The sequence below is a fragment of the Pinus tabuliformis genome, chromosome J (genome assembly GCF_031772625.1).
Source record: "Pinus tabuliformis cultivar Carrire ecotype Pingquan chromosome J, CPIR1, whole genome shotgun sequence".
Classification (NCBI taxonomy): Eukaryota; Viridiplantae; Streptophyta; class Pinopsida; order Pinales; family Pinaceae; genus Pinus; species Pinus tabuliformis.
Genome location: NC_142295.1, coordinates 599,663,042 through 599,684,685, shown reverse-complemented (window position 1 = coordinate 599,684,685; position 21,644 = coordinate 599,663,042). Strand labels below are relative to the sequence as shown.

Here is a 21,644-nt window from a genome sequence, read left to right as displayed (position 1 = left end):
GATTTGTAGGATGGTCTTCTTCACAAACAAAACACGCTTCTATAGAGTGCAATGGACATTCATTCCTAGGATGCTTTCTAGTGCACTTGGGACAAAATATGGCCAAAGCCCTCTCTGCTTCCTCTCGATATCTTTTGATATGCATGGCAAGCATCTGCCTCATCTCGCTCTTGAAATTTTCCCACATGTTTCCAATTTCACCTTCAATGAGTTGGAAGAAAAGGTACTACTCCAAACATTTTTGTTTTCATCCATGGGCTCCAGAGGAATGGGTTTCTTCTTCTTCTTCCCCTATAGGCTCTTCAAATATGTCTGGCTGTTACCTAAGGGTGTTTCTTGATTACAGCCACCGAAGAAGAGAGAAGGTTGGCTATGTGAAGTAGTGGGGGTTTTGTGAAAACATTTTTCTGAATTATCTCTACTCCTACGAGGCATGAAAGGAAATCTTTTTGGTTGATTTTTGTTTTTTTCTCTGCTTGTACCTGCAAAACTGAAATTGATTGAACAACAAATTGCAACTAACTGAAATGAATCTTGCTGAAATGGAATTGCAGAACTGAAATGGGAAAGGACTAATCTATTTTGTTGAAATGAAATCGCAGAATTGAAATGAAAGTAGGAAAGGACTAATATATTTTGCTAAAATGAAATTGCAGAATTGAAATGAAAGCAGGAAATAGCTAATCTACGCTTGCTGAAATGAAATTGCGCAAATGAAAGTAGGAAATGTCTAATCTATGCTTGCTGAAATGAAATTGTGGAATTGAAATGGAAGAAAAAAATGTATAATCTACTTTTGTAGAATTGAAATGAAACAACTACTCTACTCTTGCTGAAATAACCTACTTAGCAGAAGGTTGCAGTAGAAAATAGAAGAAAATCAGTAATCACAAAATACTCTGACGCTTCCCCGGCAATGGTGCCAAAAGGGTGGTGAGCTCTAGTATTGCAGCATTGATGCTGCAACTCCTACGACTCCCTACTTTACTTTTATCAACCCGGTAGTTCATAACAAACTTAGAAGTGATGGTGCTATATGCACGAGTACTAGCTCTTACTGCAGGCTGTCACTTGATCAGCTGGCACAAGTTCGCTAGGAGCTTAAGCCAACTTCTATGAGCTCTTAGAAGAAGCTTTTAACTATGACGGATGAAAGCTAACTCAAAAGAGGCTAGTTTACTTGTAGAAAGAAGATGAAAGCTGAAAGGAAATGCAAACCCTAGCAAACCCTAATTTTATCGACTAACCCTACTTGTGAAATAAAAGAGATGTAAACTACTAAATTGGATGCCATTGAATCTTGAAAAGGTAAAATGCATGTGTTTAAGTTATTTCTAAAGGAAAATATGGAGAAATCATCATTTTGTATTTTTGAGCAATTTTATGCAGAATTATTATGCATGTGTTTTAGCTATTTGTGACTGTGTAGAGGTTTATTAGCGAAAGGAAATGGAATGGGCATTTGCAAGAGGTCGGGAAGGTGTGGAGAGGACCTAAGGAGTCTCTAGCATTGTTCTAGAGATTTCCACCACCATTAGACTTCGAAAAATCACTCGCATGAACTTCTAAAGAAGGCTGCAGGGGATCTACAGGAAGTTCTACAAGAACAGGTCAAAAGTGGTTTTTAGAGGGTTGAAGGTGGAAAAATGGTGGGGAAGTGGAAATGAGGGATGTATAGGGATTTTAAGGGGTTTGGGACCTTGTAAATGAAGCTCAGGAGTAATGAAGATAGTTGGATTTTTTCAAAGGTGAAGGAAGCAATGTTGCACAAAAATGTAGAAATTAGGGCAAGTTGGGAAAGTATGGCGAATGAGTGAAGGAAATCTTGAGAGAGAGACTAGATCAGGTTGTATGATGGAGGAAGGATAGGCTGAAATGTCTTACAGGTGTTTTTCACACTTCTTTCCAAAACTGACCCAAGCAATGACTAAGAAAACAGAGATTTATCTATTTTTGACCTAATCTGACCTAGAAACCAAAAAATGATGAACAGAACTTTATAGACAGGAATTTATGCAAGAAAGTGATGGAAACTAAGCAAGAATAGATCTAAGCATGAAATAACAACCGATATCAACCTTTCCAACTCGAAATCTAACACTAGCAATTGCATTGGAAGGCAAAAACAGTGTTTTTGTGGCAGCAAGAATGCCTTGGTCTCAATTCATGGTCCCAAGGAGGGAGAAAGGAGATCAAGGCCTACCTGGTAGCCTTTTTGTGGATATTTTCTATCATCAAAATATCAAATCAACCTGAAGCAAGAACAATTATCTTAATCATCAAAAACAACCTAAGTAACAAAGCAAGATTTAACCTAAATAACATAAATTATTATATGAATGCAATAAAAACACATAAAAGTACACAAAGGAAGTACTGGGAACTTGGGCTGGGCCCAAACCCAAGAGCTATAGCCCCCTAGGATAGATCAATGATAGTTCAAAACCGGATTCATCTTCATTGATAAGAAAATAATAGTTACATCACAAAACTGTCTACAAAAGGAGCTCAAAACTAAGCTGAGTACAAGGTTGCACTAAAGTGCGAAAATAGACTATCAAATGGCTAACATATAACTAAAATATAACTAACTAAACTGAGGCCCTAAGCCTTCTTATTTATACAAATGGGGACCTCCAACAGTCCTCCTAAAATCAAGGAACTCGGCTTCCTAGAACTGAAGATAACAGTGGTCCTACTTGACTTGCTTGGCTGCCACTTGGCTTTGTGCTTCGATTTTTTGATGGAGAATTTGGGATAAGGGCTCATAAATGAAGGGGACACCCTCCTACAAATCCTCTCCCTTGTTCTTCCACGAATTTGGTTGCGAAATGCTCATTAAACCTTTGATTTTGTCTCAAAATTGACCAAAAATCTGCATAAAGCACACATTAGAATTTTTGGCATAATGACTAACCCAATTCACTCTATTAGCATAAATATGATAAAAAACATGCAATAAACTAATGAAAATTGTGGATTAAGTTAAATTAAGAGGTAAAATGAGCCCATATAATTACCCATTTCTAGGGCTCATCACATCTCAAGGCACAAATTCTTCAGCTGTGCATGGATTTGCTGGACTCCTAAATTAGGATCCTGCATCAGAGTCTCATGTAGTATCATGGTGATCTCCAAGGCCTCTGGCTAAGTTGTTATCTTCTGCTATGACAACACACTCCTTAAGTGTGGTAGTAGTGAAGCCACAAACCACTTGCAATGTTGTCCATCTGTCAAATTCATGTTGACTTCACGGATCATACATTTCAACCTCTAATCTAGTTCCCAAGGTGTCTCCCCTAGTTGCATCGCAATCTCTTTGAATCCCACAATCGATTGCACTTTAGATTTAGGCCTACGAGTGCTGCTTGGATGTCTACTACTCTAACATTCAGGTTATCGTTGGACTACTTAATATACCAGGTTAGCACACGATCTTGCAGAGCACTAACTAGTGTCGCTTTCTTTATATGGTCATCTGTAACACCTTGAGATTCCCATACAACCCTCACAACAAACAAAAATTGGTCTGGGTACTCATTTCCCAAGCCTTTGAATAAAGGAAACTTCAGGGTGTTTGCCATACTGAATTGTGGTAGAGGTGGAGGTGGTACGAGTGAAGTTGGAGGTGATGGTGGTGAAGCTGGTGGTGGTGTGGGTGAAGGTGGTATTCATGGGAATCCTTGTCTTATTAACTGAATAAAACTTTGTAGAGAGACCTTCGCTATTCCTTCTTTGTCTCCTTGCAGAGGTGAAATCAAGGGGCTATACTCCGGACCCTTATTTCCTTCGTTCCTGTAAGTTTTTCCACTTCACGTAGTCTCGAACATCAAGGTAGCTGCATAACTTGTTTTTTGCACAAAAACATCTTAATCCAAGTATTCAAAGATTTTATGTACTTACCTCGCGGTCCTTTGAAAAATCATCACTCTGCCTCGCTATAGCTAATTGAGGTGTCGACCGTGAATTCAATCACAAATCCTCCAATGATGCGATCGAGCCAATGATTGACAGTGCGGGCAATCTTATCCTCTGATGCTTCCAACCTTCACATTAGCTCTGGGGTCCACACAATAGGACCATCAAGTTTCCACCTTCCTTTGTTATCTTCTAGCTTCGCGATCCACTCGTATAGTTGAGTAGGAAAGGAGGAGAAAAAGATTTCGTGGATCCCCGTATACAAGTATCAGTAAAACCACTATTCTTTTGATACTCATGGGTTTTTGTTTTCTTGTGTTGTGAACTCATGAATCCTTCTGTCCAACCAACCTTCTATTTCTTTCTTAGTTAGATTCTAGTGATACGACATCACACATCTCTTATGCAGATTGTCATCCCGGAAATGGAACCATTTGTTGGCTTGATGGGGCCTGACCTAGGTTTAGCGTTAGTTAGACAAACAAATCCCTACACCACTGGCCATTTCGGCATTAGCCCATGGAGCGCGGACTGAAGTCTCACCCAAAGCAGTATGGGGGAATGCTGGAACCAAGTTTCTACACCCTTGAGATGGTTGTGATATCAGTTTTATTCTGGCTATACCTTCCCTCACGTAAGGTTGCATCGCCCTCTGTTCCACCCTTCAGTACCTTCATGAAAGGGTACAATTGGCTTTCACGTAGCCCTAGCCTGTGGCTTAGGGACTTTCACACTGCTAGGGCAGCGAACTATGATATCTCCCAAACTAGGCTAAGTGTCTTACTTATTTTATTAATTGATCTTAGTTAGCTTTGTGTAAATAGATGTTCTTAATTGCATTCACTTAACCAACACATTTACATATATTCACCCATCATATAAGCATTATAAGTGAAATTCATATCCAATATAGCAGATGCGTAAATAGGTAATAAAGACGCAGAAATTATAGAATACTTCTCTTTATTGATAATTCTAGATGATTACATACTTGTCCCGCCCTGCGCACTCAACTGCAAACTTCTAGGACTCTGCGCACTCAGCTATAGAGTGTCCACCTACGCTATAACCGAAACTTAGACTTCTTCTCTAAAGTTATGACTCAATCCTTCATGATTTTTTTTTCATTGATTCTAACTACTTAGAGATTAGCTCTATTTATACAATCGCATGGTCTGTGGACCATGGCTAGATATTTTATAGCCGACATCACATTTCCAAAATAATGGCGGACAACCCTATGACTCTTTAACACCTACGTGCTCTACGACCACAAAATGCAGAGTCCTTACACTTGGATTACAAAATTAGACCAAAATATCAGCTTTTAGCCCCAAAACTACCCTTGGGGGATCCTGCGCCCACTGATAGTACTCGACACAAGAAGAACATTGTGATTAACCTAACTCCCTCTCAACCTGAGGGGACAAAATCAATGCTCACCCCTCTCAAATAGGGAGAGTACATCAACAAGCCTCAATTTATGTCAGAAGTACTCATACTTGCATTACACCAAGTCCCTGTTATTCTATGGAGATTTGGTGTAGCTTCTCAGGAAACCCTCTTATCACTGAATTTGTTTATATGAAACCCCTAAAATAGCGCTCCAAATTAATTTCCTAATAGATCATGATTAATTTTATCATGATCCCACACTTGAGGTCTTCATCTACACTATCCTGCACTGCATCCTAAATTGTGAAAAAAAATTGTTTACAATTATATTTGTGAATAGTGCTCCCATCTTTCGGATCTGCCCACTTTTAATTCTTTTGTGAATTTATAAGTCTACTCCTATGGATACCAAAAATACCCTAACTCTATGAGAAATCAATTTCTCTTGCCACTCTCCATGGGGTTTTCAAATCGTCCCACCTTTAGTCATAATCCTGAACGATCTATGGCTCCAAATATCTACCATCTATTTTATAATTTTACTCCTCAAATTGCGTAGATCTAGGCACCAATCACACTACTATTCCAAGCAATGAATCAATGCTTCTTTATGCCAGTCCATACCTTACATAAAACCTCTCTTTTTTCTTAATATTCTACTTAGGTTCTATCCTCCTTTGAATCCACTATCCCTAAAAATACTTCTGCAATCCATCTCAATATATGTGGCCTATATTGTAGGGATAACCTTTGCTTGAAGGGTTATTGTAACTTTTCTTTTACATAAATCTAGCATAGTCATAAGGGTACATCTGATGGACTACAGATATGTTGTAGTGGCTACAAACACCCTCAAAATTTTGTCCTACACCCATTTCGGAGCCTCCCTTGAGACTTTCACTTGGTGACTGCACACACCTGGGTTCACTCCATGAACTCATTAATGGGCCTCTAAATTAGACATAAATTAAGGTCCATGCATATAAATTGAACATAAATTGAGGTCCATCTAACCATCCTTCTGCATATTATACCTCTCTTATTGCATTATATAATGTATTTTTAAATTTAATATATTCATTAGGAAGGTTTATGAATAATTGCATATTTGTGCCTAATATTATTTATTTTTGTGGAATATTATGAGAATATTGGGCAGATTATGAAGATTTGGAGGAGGAGATAATTTAGGGACTTGATCCCTGCTATAGGAGGATCAATAATAAATAATAAATCAAAATATATTATGTAATTATGGCATAGATTGTGGAACTCCAATGATTGAGAAAATGTAGGAATGTGTTCCTTGCCATTTAATGCAAATTCCTAGTATTGGGAACCAAATCCACTAATCAAGGGATTTTGGTGGGGAAATATTCCTCCATTCATGGGGAATGATTCCTAATCATTTTGTATAAGTACCAAGTCTAATTTTCCTCTAGGGATAGATTTTCATTCGTGTTTTTGTGGAGATAACTCATATTTCTGCAGCTCCATTGTATTTTCTCGCAAGGATGCAATGGTATTGATCAAAATAATGAAGATTGGTGTCATGTTCAGCTTCTAAATATTGTTCTCCTCCATAAGTCTCTGAGTTTCCTTGGAATTTTCCATCCCAGGGGCCTCAAAGCCCTTTTTTATCATTTTTTTTCCTTCTTTTCACTTCTTATTCACATGCATCTTCTGCTTTTATTTCCTTCTACTTCTGCATTTAGTATTAATGATTTCTTGTTGTAGGATTGAGTTAAATGGTTAATGTAAGTTATTTTGTATGATCAAAAGCATCATTTTATCCTTCGAAAATCTTTGGAAGGTCATAGTAATCATTTATCTACTTGGATTAGCTTTCTTATTCCCAAATCTAGATTTCTGGAACTCCTTTGTGGCAAAGAATAGTAATTTTTTGTTGTTTTTTAGAGCATGCTAACGAGCTTCAATCGATTTGGTTCCAATTGCATTAGATCACAAAATAATTATAGTTCACAACAAAAATTACCCCACTACATTTTCACTTGACTATATTAGGCATTTTTTATGTTTACTAGCTCACTAGTTCTTGAATTTCTAGATTTTCGACTAGTAATGTTTTTATATTTTTTAGCATGGGTTAACAGAGGTCTTTTTGAGTGATTCCACTTGGAATGGGGACCTAAAACATCTTAGTCAATAAAAAAATTTGTCCCAACCAATTTGGATTTTATTTTCTTGGTCATTCAATGAATTATAATTTCATATAGTAAATTTGTAACATCCTGTAGTAAATCAGGGGATCATGTAGGAGATCCTGTAGCATCCTGTAGGAAATCCTGTAGCATCCTGTAGGAAAGCTTGTTTTGAGCCCGAATTGAGAAAAATCATCATTGAAGCTGGGATTAGGCCTCTACTTGACCTCTATGCCATCAAGACCATTTTAACCCTCTTGCTCCACACTTGTCTCCCCTGCCAAAGATCAAGGAAAGATTAGCATTTTCATTTATAAAGTAAAAAGATATAAAAAATGAGTTATTTTATATTTACACATGCACACAACAATTAGTATTCTCTAGATTTAATTTCATGCTCAATTAGTTTAAATAATCACATGTGATAAATAGGGTTAAGTTCAGTTTCTTTTACATTTAGTTCATGATCTTTATGCAATTTGAATAGGTTTCTTTCCATGTACTTTCTTTCTTGCAATAGTTAAGGTTCCATTTCAAAAATTTCATTTTTTGCAATTAGTTTAGGATTTGACATTAGTACATGCACTTCATTACATCATGACAACAAAGGAAGGACACATTGTATGCTGCACATATAGTGCTGATACCTCTTAAGTTTGTACAAACCCCAGGTTGATCATTAAAGTTGGTAGCCTTGGGAGTTGCAACATTCTTCTTGCAATACTAAAGCTCATCACTTTTTGGCGTCGTTTCTGAGGACGTTTCAAAATATGCATTGTTTTCTTCCCTAGTTGATTCATTTGTTTTTACTTTTTTCAAAAACAAAAAAATAAATGCATTAGGCATATTTCATTTCAAAAATAGGAAAGTGCATTGCATTAGTGTTTTCATTCAATCATAAAAAAACAAAAAATATCCAACACTAACCTACCCCCCATTTGATCACGTGGTGCAGTAAGAGCCGCATCAGCATCCACTTTTGCAGGTACAAGAATAAGAGATGTCAAAGAATGTAGAAGAAATGGATGGAGATGATGACAATGAGGAAGATCCTCTCAGATTTCCCATTCAAGATACCGATGGTAGCGTGCACATGAAGAACATCCCTCCATATTTTTTCCAAAATTTCATGGTCTAAGGTCAAAGGATACAGAAACCTTTCTCTTTGAATTTGAAATTGTATGTAGATCTTATGGTTACTTATTAAAAACTAAAAAATTGAGATTATTTCTGGCAACATTGAAGGATAGGGCTCTTAAATGGTTCATGAGTTTAGGGAATAATTCAATAAGATCATGGAATGATATGTAAAAGATATTTCTAGAAAAATATAAATATCATGATCTTAAGGAAGAAATCTTTAGAATGAATCAAATAAAAGATGAGAGCCTTCAGGATCTAATAGACAGGTTCATGTATAATGTTAAGAGGGAAAAATTGCATCATTTAGGATCTGACACACTAAAAACCCTCTTACTTAGAACAATTAGGGATTAGTGGATTGACCTCCTTGATCTCATGAGTAGAAGTGATGTATACCAGCTATCATTTGAAGAAATTTGTGAAACATGAAAACACATATCAAGAGGAAGGGAAAGAGTAAGTAAATCAACATCAAGATCGGTAAGTCAAGCTAAACTTGGAAATTTGCTTGATAACTTTAAAGCATAAATTCTTAGCAATCTAAGTGAACAAGTAGACATGTTAAGAATACAAAATAGAAAAAAGAATACGTTGATATTCATGTTGTCCATGCAGAATTACATGATGTTAAATGTTGCTCCTAATTACCAAGGTTGAAGGATGTTCACCAAGAGGACAATGGAGTAAGTCAATTTCCAATGTAGCTATGTTATGTAGCTCCAAGAGGACCATGGAATCCTATTCAACTTGACATGATGCAAGAGCCTAATTCAAAAGTTCAATCTTATGCACATCCATCTCAAAGTAATTGGAATAAGGAACTTATGGGAGTCATCCACAATATCCTGAATATCCTCCATATAGAACTCCATGTTATCCCTACCATTCACCTCCACCACAACCATAACCCCAATCATATCCATCTCAAATATCAACTCCCACTCAACTACTTGTACCACCATTTCCAAAGCCACACATTGAAGTAGCTCAGCCCACTTACAATGTTGAGGTTTAACACTTCCAAATATCTTCTCTTGAGATCAATGGTATTCACCATAGCTCAGGAAGAGTATTTCAAAAAAGAGATTACCATGATATCATTGAAGGACCATATCTAGAAGAAGAATATTTAAATGAGAAGACCACAAAATCGTGGGCTGCACTTGATGAAGAGCAAACATCAAAATCAGAGATCCAGAGAGCTCCCTCATGGTTACCATCAAATCCTCCATGTATTCAAGAGAAAAATCAACAAAAAGAGGAATATTTGAAGGTCATGGTAGAAGAAAACATGAATAATGATCCAGATAAGCAAGAAAACTAAGGACATCAAAGTTATGTTGAGGTTTGGTTCTAGAAAATCAACAAGATGCAACATCACTCTCTTCTTCAACTATGCTTGATCCTTTAAAAGTCAAATCATTTGGTATTTGAAATCCAGGTACATGTCAAGGCATACATCTCAAGCCTACACATCATTTTGTCTGTCATCTTGATATGCAAATGGCTCCATTGGAAGTATTCTTATACTTGAAAGTGATTTTGTTTTTCAATTAGGGTAGTGTAATTTTATTTTTTTTGAAAAATAAGAGGAAAAAAATAAAAATATCAGCTGAAAACCTCCTTGGAGGTGCCTCAGATTGGCCCATTGATTGAAAACCTCCATGAGGTGGTCAATGGGTTGGAAAAAAGAAAATGAGAAAAAAAAATCCTAGGTGAAATCCTCCTTTGAGGCACCTAGGCACACCTACTAGTTGAAAAACTCATTGAGGCGGCTAGTAGGCCTACAAGGAAAAAAAGATAAAAATAAAAAAATAAAAATTCCTTGCTCCATGTATCCTTTTGATGAATCTAGGTGCTCTCCAACATCTACAAGGAACAAAAACAAGTTTCCACCAAAGAAAAGAAAAAATAGGTCAAACCTAGTCAAAAGAAGTCAAATTTTGACATTCTCCTCCTTTGCTCAAATGCTCCAACAAGCCCAAGGCCATGCTAATCCATCACCATCATCTATTTCCATCATCCACCCATCATTCTCAAGATTTTCCCATTCAGTTTTCTTGTTGTCCTAAAAAAATACAGGAAGACTCTGGTTTACTATAAGAAACAAAAATACATAGAGTAGATATTTGTTTTTTCCATAACTTGAAAACAATGCATCTATTTGACAATCTGTTTTAGGGGGAGATGCATATGGATGATGGTAACATGCTCAAAAGTTTTTAGTAAATTCCAGTGCATGGTTTTCGAGAAATCAGCCTCCATCACCTACATCCATTTTTTCATTTTCTTGATATCTGTGCATCAATTTAAAAATATGTTTCATGGGGAGATTCATATGGATGATGATAACATGCACAAGAAATTTCAGCAAATTCCAGTGCATGGTTTCGAAGAAATTGGCCTCCATCACCTTCATCCATTTTTAGTTTTTCTCGATATCCATGAAGCCATTGACCAAAAATGTTTTATGGGGAGGTGAATAATGATGATGGAAACATGCTCAAAAAGTTTCAGGTCAATCCATTCTACTGTTTGGGAGAGATGGACAAAAAAAGTCTGCTACAAGAGGCTACCTTGAATTTTGAAAATATTGTTTGCAAGTCTGTAGGAGGAGGATCAGAGCAACAAGAGAGGATCAAAGGGGACGTATACAGTTCATGTTTTCATTTCTCCATTCCACATCCTTCATCATTCCATCATTCCCTCCATTTTTCTACTCATTTAGCTTAGTTTGCAAGGGTTCTGTGTTTTCTATAGGTTTCCTGAAAACCTACAGGATGATCCTATAGGAATTACAGTGGCTTGGGAATCCAAAAAAAGTAACCTTAGAGCAAGGGGATGACCTGCTTATGTAAAAAAAAAAAAAATTCTACCTCACCAACTCATCACCATGCCTCTCTCCACCATGATCACCCCTGCATTCATCCAATAAAGTCAGCTTCAAAAAACTTACAGTTTTTAAAGATTAAAAAAACAGACAAAAGAGGATGAAGACAGAGAACAAGGGGACAACACCTGAAAGCTATACCTCTCATGCACCAATACCTAGACCCCTTATATACCCATTCCAACCATCCTCAAGCTCTAGAAGTGAAGAAATGATTAAAAAATTTGAGGGAGGGGCAACTACAAGACATCTTGTAGAAAATCCTGTAGCAGCGTGTCCCACAAAACAAAAAATCATAAGTTGCAGTCAGCTTCAACATGGAGATCTATAGGTCAAAGAAGCTCCTCTAGAGCTTATTAGTAGCATCAAGATCATCAGCATCACCATCCAGTTCCTGCACATCAAGGAAAAACATCAAAGGAAAAAAAAGAAGAGAAAAACACATGCAAAAAATACAAATAAGAACTTCACTCTCCAACAAACAACATCTACAGGAAGGTCAAGAAGAAGTTACAAGAGGAAATATGATGGAGAAATGGGTCATATATTCTTTATGAAGCTTGATATAGGTGCCCCAGCACTTGCACATCAACATCAACTTAGCAGCAGCATGCATGTCTCTCCAACAACCATCAGGTAGGTATAGGTATGCAATATTCTTGAACTCTTCTCTTGAGCATATTATAGTTAGAAATTTTTGTCAATGCATGAGAGATGAGGTTTTATAAGCTAAGGATGGGTTATTAGTCTTAGCCACTTTCAAATAGTTAATTGTAGCTCACTCCTTCACTCATGCAATGTTGAAAAGTCAAATTATGAAGGGTGATGATTTCAAGGAATGAGGACAACAGTTAAAAGAATAATTTTTTGCAAAGGCCAAGTCACCATAGCACTCCAAGCCCTCCATCCACTTCATATTCACTATCTATTCATCATCCATCCATCCCATTTCAAGCTTGAAAAAGAAACAGAGCATCCTCTCCATTTTCACAAATCTACACTACTCCCTTTAAGCCCTAACATCATCATCCAATCCCTCTTCAACATTTATCATTACTTCCATACTGTTAGAAGACCCTAAAAGAGGATGAATGACTACTACAGGAAGACAAAATGTTGCTACAAGAACGAAGAAATGAACAAATTATGTTAAACTGCAAAATGGTACAGCTTAAGAGAGACCTAATCAAAATAGAGAACTCCAAGGCCATTAGGCATTCATCTAGGCCACAAGAGAGAAGAGGAAGGCAACAAAAGGAAATGAGGCATTCACCATTAAAAAAAAATTCAAACTAGAGTGATGAAAAGATGTTTTCCAAGAGGTCTTCAATATCTTTCTAGCTTTTGCCCAAGGCCTAAAAATGGGAAAAAGGCATGGGTGTCGAGTTGAGGGATTTTCCTAGGCTCAGAATATCATTTATGCTCAAAAAGGGTTTTCTTTAGTTTTAACAGGGTTTCTTGTAGTTTTGACAGGAATTACTACAGGATGTCCTAGTTCTCATCTAAAGGAAGTTTGAAGGTTTTAGAGGTGTCAAAATGGTAGAATAAGGTAGCATAAGGTTGATAAGGATATGGAAGACCTTGCTAAACTAAAAAATATTCAAGAACCTATCTTGAATAAGGGCAAGAAAGCATGCTAATGGTCTCAAGAAACAATGATTTTTCTTTGCACAAATATGTTTCTGGGCTTGTCCTTGCAGAACTTACAGCCAAGATTCGTAATACACAAGAGAGAGGCCACTAGGGCCATGGATGAGGCACAATGAGGTCACTAAATTGCTCAGAGGATGAACAACACTTTCAGCAGGGGGGTATGATGGGCCTCTAAATTAGACATAAATTAAGGCTCATGCCTATAAATTAAACATAAATTGAGGTCCATCTAACCATCCTTCAGCATATTAAACCTCTCTTCTTACATTAGATAATGTATTTTTAATTTTAATATACTCATTAGGAAGGTTTATGAATAATTGCATATTTATGCCTAATATTATTTAATTTTGTGGAATATTATGAGAATATTGGGCAGATTATGAAGATTTGGAAGAGGAAACAATTTAGGGACTTGGTCTCTACTATAGGAGGACCAATAATAAATAATAAATCAACAAGATATTATGGAATTATGACACAAATTGTAGAGCTCAAATGATTGGGAAAATCTAGGAATGTGTTCCCTACCATTTAATGCAGATTCCTAATATTAGGGACCAGATCCACTAATCAAGGGATTTTGGTGGGGAAAGTGATGCCAGGGTTACCCCCGCTTACACCCACAGTATGCATGTAAAATGAATAAACACGCTTGTCCCAGGTATTTAACTCACCAAAGAGTCAAATCTTCAATCATCAATGGTAATAATTTATAGACTAACCAACATAGTCTAACCTTTAGGCAATATCCACTTATCGAGACCTCAATCAACCCTCAAACATTCACATAAGACTTTATTAAAGCCTTCCATCTATGACTTCCTATCGAGACTTTTAAAACCCTTCATAGCCTTTATAAAACCTTCGCTAACCCTTTAGCTACACATATATAATCTTTTCCTCTTTAAACCTTGGTTACATATATTTTGACACATAACCCTTCTATCAGCACTATTTTTCTTAATAAACAATTTACAAAGGAAATATACGCACACCATACCTTTTCCGCCTTGGCACAACCTTGGCACATTTACCAAGCTTTACCTTTTCGCTAATCACAATCGCTATAGTTTGCAGGCCACATTAACATGTGGTTCCCCATCTCTTCCGATATGCGATTAACCACCGGAACTCAAAACATATTAACTATGCCATATAACCCCATCGAGTCCACTCCATTACTCATCGCATTACTTCTCCCTTGACACAACTCCATTCAAACTCCGATCAGTGATCAACTTGCATATTAATGTTCTGTCGTTGATCTACACTTAGTAGATCTGGTAGTTCAACCCAATTTTGGATAAACCACAAGCATGGAGTTTAACCACCTGATGAAGTGGTTTCCCTTCCCTACTTCTCTGCTACGTGTCAAGTTATGAATGGAATCAGAGCCAATCAGTAAAAACTACTTACAGCTCTTCCTTTTGCTCGAAATCCATTTTCCTGCCTTTGAACACTATTCTTCGCTAATTATCTTCCATGCTCCTTCATCATTCGATGACCGTCGATCTATGAGATCGATGGTTCTCATTCCTTGTCACCTGTGCCGTTGATCTGTAAGATTCAAAGGTACTTAAACTTCAACGAATCGCTTCTTCCCTCGTCCTTTTCTTTATTTTTTTCGTTGTTTCTTTAGCGTTTCTCTATGGTTTTGGGTTATTCCTTTAGGGTTTTGACTTCTTCTCTTCCGCTGCTCAACTTTCTCTAAGCTTAACTCCTCTACGAATTCCCACTTCACAGCTTTTCTATAGCTTCACTCTAATCTTCAACTGGATTCAAAGATCCCTTTATGATTCCTTTGAATCATTCTGCTCCTTTACGTTTCCTTCAGAACTATGCCTGCAACCCCTGTTACAGAACCTACGAATTCACAACTTTAAATGTAATTCATTCATTAAATACTCATTCGCACAATTACACAGTTAGGAATAAACCTCTGTATATATAAATATGAACAGTTGATTACATATCTGAGACTCTCTGTCTCTCACAGGCCTGATCTTCGATATCAATGGCCTTTCCTTTTACTCTGCTTGTAGCCTTACATTTATACCAGAAAGGTTCTGCTGAACCAATTCTGGTTCAAATCCTAAATCTACTTAACTGACTCCTAAAAGTCCTCTATTTCCACTTCTAACTTCATTTAATTCATAAGAAATCTCTTTAGCTCCTCGAATCATGAAACTACCTTTAAGAGTTATAATTGACTTCTAACTCTCTTTTCATTATTAACCACTCATGTTCTCCTTTATTCGAGAGAATTTACAAACATCCTCACATTATGTAATTAATTCTTATCCTACTCACTCAAAAGCCTAAATGTTACATTAATTCATCACTTAGGAATCCAACTTCCTTAAAATATATGACCCCCTATGTCTACTAAAATACAATGATTTTCCCTTGGGTTGAATGCTCCTGCATTAGACTCCCAAAGTAGAAAATATTCATGATCTCCTAATCATGTGTTTTCATGTGTTGATAAAAAACCTCTAGGCTGCCAAACTTTAGTTTGTAGCTACCCAAATGTCTTGCACCTTTGCTGTTGTTGTATTTTTGTTGTTTTCTGTTTCATCTTCCTTTCCTTGTCAATTAGGTTCATACTCTGATTGATCATGCTTCCTGCTACTATCATTTTCCCCCCTATGGCCTGTTTCATCCTTAATTACCATAATTATTCAATTCCCATCTCCAACACATCCTTGGACTGATCTATACTTTTCCACTTACTTCTTCCTCTTTCTCTTTGTTTCAGGTTGTTGCTGTTATCCACCAACTCTTCAATCTGTTGTTCTTCTTCTTGGAGTTGTCGAATGCTATCACTTACTCTTACTATTCCTCTCATTCTTACTTGTTCTATTATTCTTGCTACCCCCCTTTCATCCTTACCCTCTTTCATGATTATTTTTGTCTGCACTGAATCATGATTTTCCAGCATTCTCACCAGTAATTTAACATCTTTGTTCCATGGATTAAATTCTTCCATAGAATCTTGTTCTTTCAATTTTATTTGGATGTTCATCTGTGCCAAATATCCTCCAGCATTTGCAACAAAACCTGTACTCACAAAACACTTGTTAAAATAAAAAACATAAGGCTTATGTGCCTTATCTTCCTTTGGCAACAATTCATTTTGTTGCTCTGTTTCTTTCTTCTCTGTCAGCACATCAGTATGTTGTTTTGAATTCTCAAAATAATTCATGAGATTGTCAACTAGTCTCTCTTCCACACCATCTTCTCTAACGATGTTTTTCTGTCCTTGTTCACTGTAGTGAACTTCTTCTTTTGCAATGTTTGCTGAACTTTCATTACCATCTCCTTTTTCTTATGATTTTCATTCATAACAATTTTTTGGTCTTCCTTTTTCAGCAATCTATCTTGAACATCTATCCTCTGTTTTTCCAACTCCCTTCTTTGAAAGTCTAATTTTCTATATAACTCAATAATTTCAATTGGAGTAGAATTTGGAAATTTCACACAATTTTCCATACCTTCCTTTGTTATTGATAAATCATCAGATGTCCTTTTTCCCTTTGCTAAGTTTTTTGCATATACTTCTTCTTCCTTAACATCTTTTAGCAGATGTCCTTATTCTTCAGTACATTTTTCCTTACTGTGCCTCTATAACTCTTCTCCCAGAGTTATCCTTGTCTCATCATCTTCATTAATATTCTCCTGCTTTTGTTTTTCATCAATAACATTAATCAAAATCATTTGATTACCTTTCTGAGACAATATTCCTTCATTCTTCATCAAAATAAGATCTTGATTCCTCATCTCTATGACAACTTCTATAGACTCATCCATAGACTTTTTCTTTTGTATGTAGTCAAATTATTCTTCTTCTAAGAATTTTTATTTGTCACCTTTTACTTCTAGATCTTCATCTACTCTGAAGATATCTTCAAAAGGTTGCTTTTCTCCTGTAATACCTGCCATCATACATAAACTATCTGTTTTAAAAACATAAGACCTTGTGGTCTCACTTGATGCTTTAGTAATCATATCTCCTTGTTGTTCCAAGTTCTCTTTATGACTCAGAAATTCTTCGATGGTATCCTCTTCAATCTCCTCAAGCCCTTCACTTGGTTGCTTGATATTTTCCCCAACTATATATGAGGCCTATCTATCTCATCTTCTTCCATAGCAGAATTTAGATTATGCTTGTCTTCTTCCTCCTTTATGACAATATCAGCAAATTGTCCTTCCTTACATGTTTCACCTACAAACATACAAAAATTGTTAGATTTAAAACCATCTGACCCTTTGGCCTCACTTGAAGTTTCAGTCTTCAAGTCTTCATCTTCCCTCAGAACTTCACCTTGCTCTGCTTCACAAATGGACACTTCCATTTTCATTTCCAACTCAACTTCTCTGAGTTTTTCCATCAACCACTTCACTTGCCTCTACTGTAGCCTTCTCTGCAACTTATGCCACTTCACTGGCTTCTTCCTCAAGACCCAACCTAGTCTCTAGCTTTCCTCAAGTATTCTACTTAATGCATCGAGTTGTTCTTTTAACTCTGCAATCTCCTTGTTAATTTCCCCTTGACTCATTGTCTTGCCATTTGCCTTGGAATTTTCTTTCTTCATCTTTCTTCTGTTATGGTCTTCCTCAAAACCTCTGCTATGACTATTAGTAGCCATCTTATTCTTCTCTATCTTCATGGGCTCCTCACTCACTCATTATGAGCTGCATTAAATCCTCTGTAACAAGAAGTCCTCCTTATTGCAACTTACCTCACCAAGCTTTCCTCTATACTTGGTCTTTTGGAAAGCCCTTGGTTCTCTATCTCTGGAACCTCCTTTGAGCACTTCCCTCTGCTCCTTCTAGGATTCAACTCATCAGAATTTCTCAATAACACAACTGTCCTCTTGTATTTCAATCACAATGAAATACTTGGTTCTGACCACCTCTTCTTTCACTTAGAAGTTCTTACCAGCTTCCTTCATCCCTTAGCAATTTTACCGACATCCTCTGTGGAATTGCCTTTTTGATATGCAACAATCTCTCTATAGTAATAAGTCTCCTTCTTGCTACATATTCTTTACTAAGCTTCTCTCCTCTTTTGAGCTCAGTCTCTTAGCATTTCTTTGGTTCTTTCCTCTGGAACCAATTCAGGCACTCTTTGCTCTTGATGTTGCAACCTTCACACCTTCTTTTTTTGTTATCTGTGCATCAATTTACAAACACACATTCTCAAATCAAATCAAAACAGAACATATCACCTCACCTTCAAGATCTCTACATGATCTTGTTCCACCATTCCACCTGTACCTTGAATGGATTGTCCTCTGTTTCTTGCATCTGCAAGTTCTGCTACACATCCCCTTTGTGTGCCTACTTTCTGTTAGATTAGAATTTGATCCTTCCTTTCCTGCATAAATGTTGGAAATAATACTGAGAGGGGGGGTGAATCAGTATTATCAAGTCAAATATTCCTTTTTCAAAGTCAAATGATATGCGCTACTTCAGTTAATTAAACCCGCTTATATACGCAACTATGCAGAAGGAAACCCGCATATATAATGCAAACTTTTTAATTTACTTTAAATTTCTGACATTGATTGTTAATCTGTATTTCAGAAGCAAATAACCAGTAACCAGAAACAGTAAAGCAGAGTAGAAAGACAATCACACACAAGAACACAAGATATAAGGTGGAAACCCAATGTCGGTGAAAACCACCTGCTGCAATTCGTCTCTATCTTCTCTTTAATTAGAAACTTCTTTTTACAATTGTACTGGTGCAGTCCTTTACCAGTACGCAGGTTGCAACCTGCAGAGAGCTACAACCCTCTCTCGTTTTCCAACTTCTCCTGGAAGGGAGCTACAACCCCCTTAGCTCTTGCACTAGCCAAGATACTAGTACGTAGGTGCTGGCCTACAGAAGGCTACAACCTTCTCTCTCTTTCAGGGACCACCTTTCATAAATTTTCAGACTGGATCCACAAATAACATCAATAAAACATCAAGAATTTCTGCATCAACCAATCACCTTTTCACAAATCAAAACTGAATCAACATAAACACTTCTCTGATGACTGTACCCAGATCACAGTAACAGTAACCACACACCAAATATGAACCCAGAACACTGCAACAATAAACAGAGGTAGCTAGATCACAACTTAAAAGATATACATTGCTTTAATAACCTGAAACCTATGTGCATACGCTTCTGCGTATCGAACAAACTACGTATATGCTTCTTCGCTTCACTGAACCAGCGTGTATACGTGCCTTCGCTTCACTGAACCTGCGTACAGATCTATAAAGGATAATTTTCTCTTTCAGATATTCAAACACTAATTAACCCAGATTATCAGACTTATAGATCAAGCAAGTGCCACATATAGCAGATCAAAATCATACAAAGATACTATCATTCAAGCTTAAAGATTATGACCCATCAATAGAACTTATCCTTCTCTTTGCGCTAAGGTTCCTCCTTCATTCAGATCCAGATCTGCACCATAACCCAATTCCCAGTATTCTAGATCTATAACTTTATCAGATATTCAATAATAATTTAGATGATCTCTTGCCACATGATCTCCTTCCTCTTTTATAGTTTTAGGCCTTCCACAATACCACGGTCCAAAACCATAATAAACCAATACCACGGACCCAATACTTGGGATCAACACTTCTGACGAGGTACCATGGTCCAAAACCATAGGTTCAAATACCATGGACTAACTACCACGGACCAAAGGTAAGTTTGCCAACATGTACGTGTTTTCCTTGCATGAAAGTGCGTGTATACGCATACGTGCCTTTAAAACGTCTAACCCGCGTGTATACGCATCTTCATCTAGATGAACCTGCGTATATGTCTTTTCCTTCATTCTAAAAGCCTGAACTAAGATCTGTTACCAAAGAGAGTTGCCATCAAGGACAACACCTGTGCCATAATGCCGACAATCTCCCCCTTTGGACTTGATGGCAACCCAAAATCCTCAAAGTCATTCTCCCCCTTTGTCATCAAGGGGAAAGGGTTGTGCTCCCCCTAAATACATGCTGAAAATTTTGCCCTGCTGTGCTGACCATGCTCCCCCTGACTGTAGGTAAGATCTGCAAAAGATGTTCTTCAAGAAGAACCATGACTTATACATCATAAAAGACCTTCTTATCACCAAAAGACTCAATACATACATCCATCACCCAACCAAGTGGGGATACATCAGAAATTTACATATGACAACCAAGTTCATTACATGTTCATCCCTGGCATAGTGGGGAAACCAAAATAGGTCGTTACATGACCTTGACACCATAAAAGAGTTACCACAAAAGAGAGACATGACATAGAGATGAAATATCTAGAACAAGACTTATGAAAGTCACCAATAACTGATAGCAACAGAATCTGTCAATCACCATTCAGATTAGCAACCAAGATTTCCTTCTGTGCTCCTTTTGCCTCTGTTCCACCTGAAACCAACAATAGCTGTGAACTAGAACCAAAATCTTCTAAGATAATGCCAACAGTGCATTATTGGAAGATTATCTGCTCCCCCTGAACCTGTGCTGGATGGTTTCTGTCAGACCCATATCAGAATATCTTCAACCAGAGCCTGTCTCTACTAATATCCATCAAATCTCCATATATGCGACTGTCTCTACACAAACTGGCATATATAGACGGATCCTCCTCAGGAAACTCACGTACACCCATTTTTCTCTGAAACAGACAAGTTTTAACAGCAAGATGATGCATCAACTACTCCCAGCTTCTCTTTGAGGTATTCAAATGTCTCCCTGAGCAGTGGTTTGGTGAGAATATTAGCAACTTGTCCTTAGAAGGAACATACTCCAATTTGACCTTTTGTTCCAACACTTGTTCCCAGAGAAAGTGATACTTGATCGATATGTGCTTGGTCTTTGAATGCATGACTGGGTTCTTTGAAATGCTGATTGCACTTGTATTATCACATAAGATGGAGATAGGTGGAGTACAAGTGATTTGAAAGTCCTGCAAGGTTTGCATCATCCAAAGAAGTTGAGTGCAACAAGATGCAGTAGCCACATATTCCGCTTCAGCTGTAGATAAGGCAATCGAACTCTGTTTCTTGCTGAACCAAGATACTAATCTGGAACCCATAAAGAATGCACCATCACTTGTGCTCTTCCTGTCATCCACACTTCCAGCCCAATCTACATCTGTATAAGCATGAAGAGTGAGATCTGTATCTCTAGGAAACCATAAGCCATAGTTTTGAGTTCCTTGAAGATACTTGAAAATTCTCTTCATTGCCTGAAGATGAGTTTCCTTTGGATTTGCCTGAAATCTTCCAACTATTCCCACTGCATGCATGATGTCTGGTTGGGTACCTGTCAAATAAAGTAGACTTCCAATCATATATCTATAGGTTGGTTGATGTACTCCTGCTGATTCATAATTTTCACTGAGCCTGCATCCTGTAACCATAGGGGTACATACTAGTTTCGAATATTCCATGCCATACTTCTTC

The 21,644-nt window shown here is 37.2% G+C and overlaps 1 pseudogene; it reads right to left on the bottom strand.

Annotated features, from left to right (window-relative positions):
• LOC149228400 (phosphoenolpyruvate carboxylase-like) overlaps positions 1–21,644 on the bottom strand; it is a 146,478-nt pseudogene that overhangs the window by 85,241 nt on the left and 39,593 nt on the right.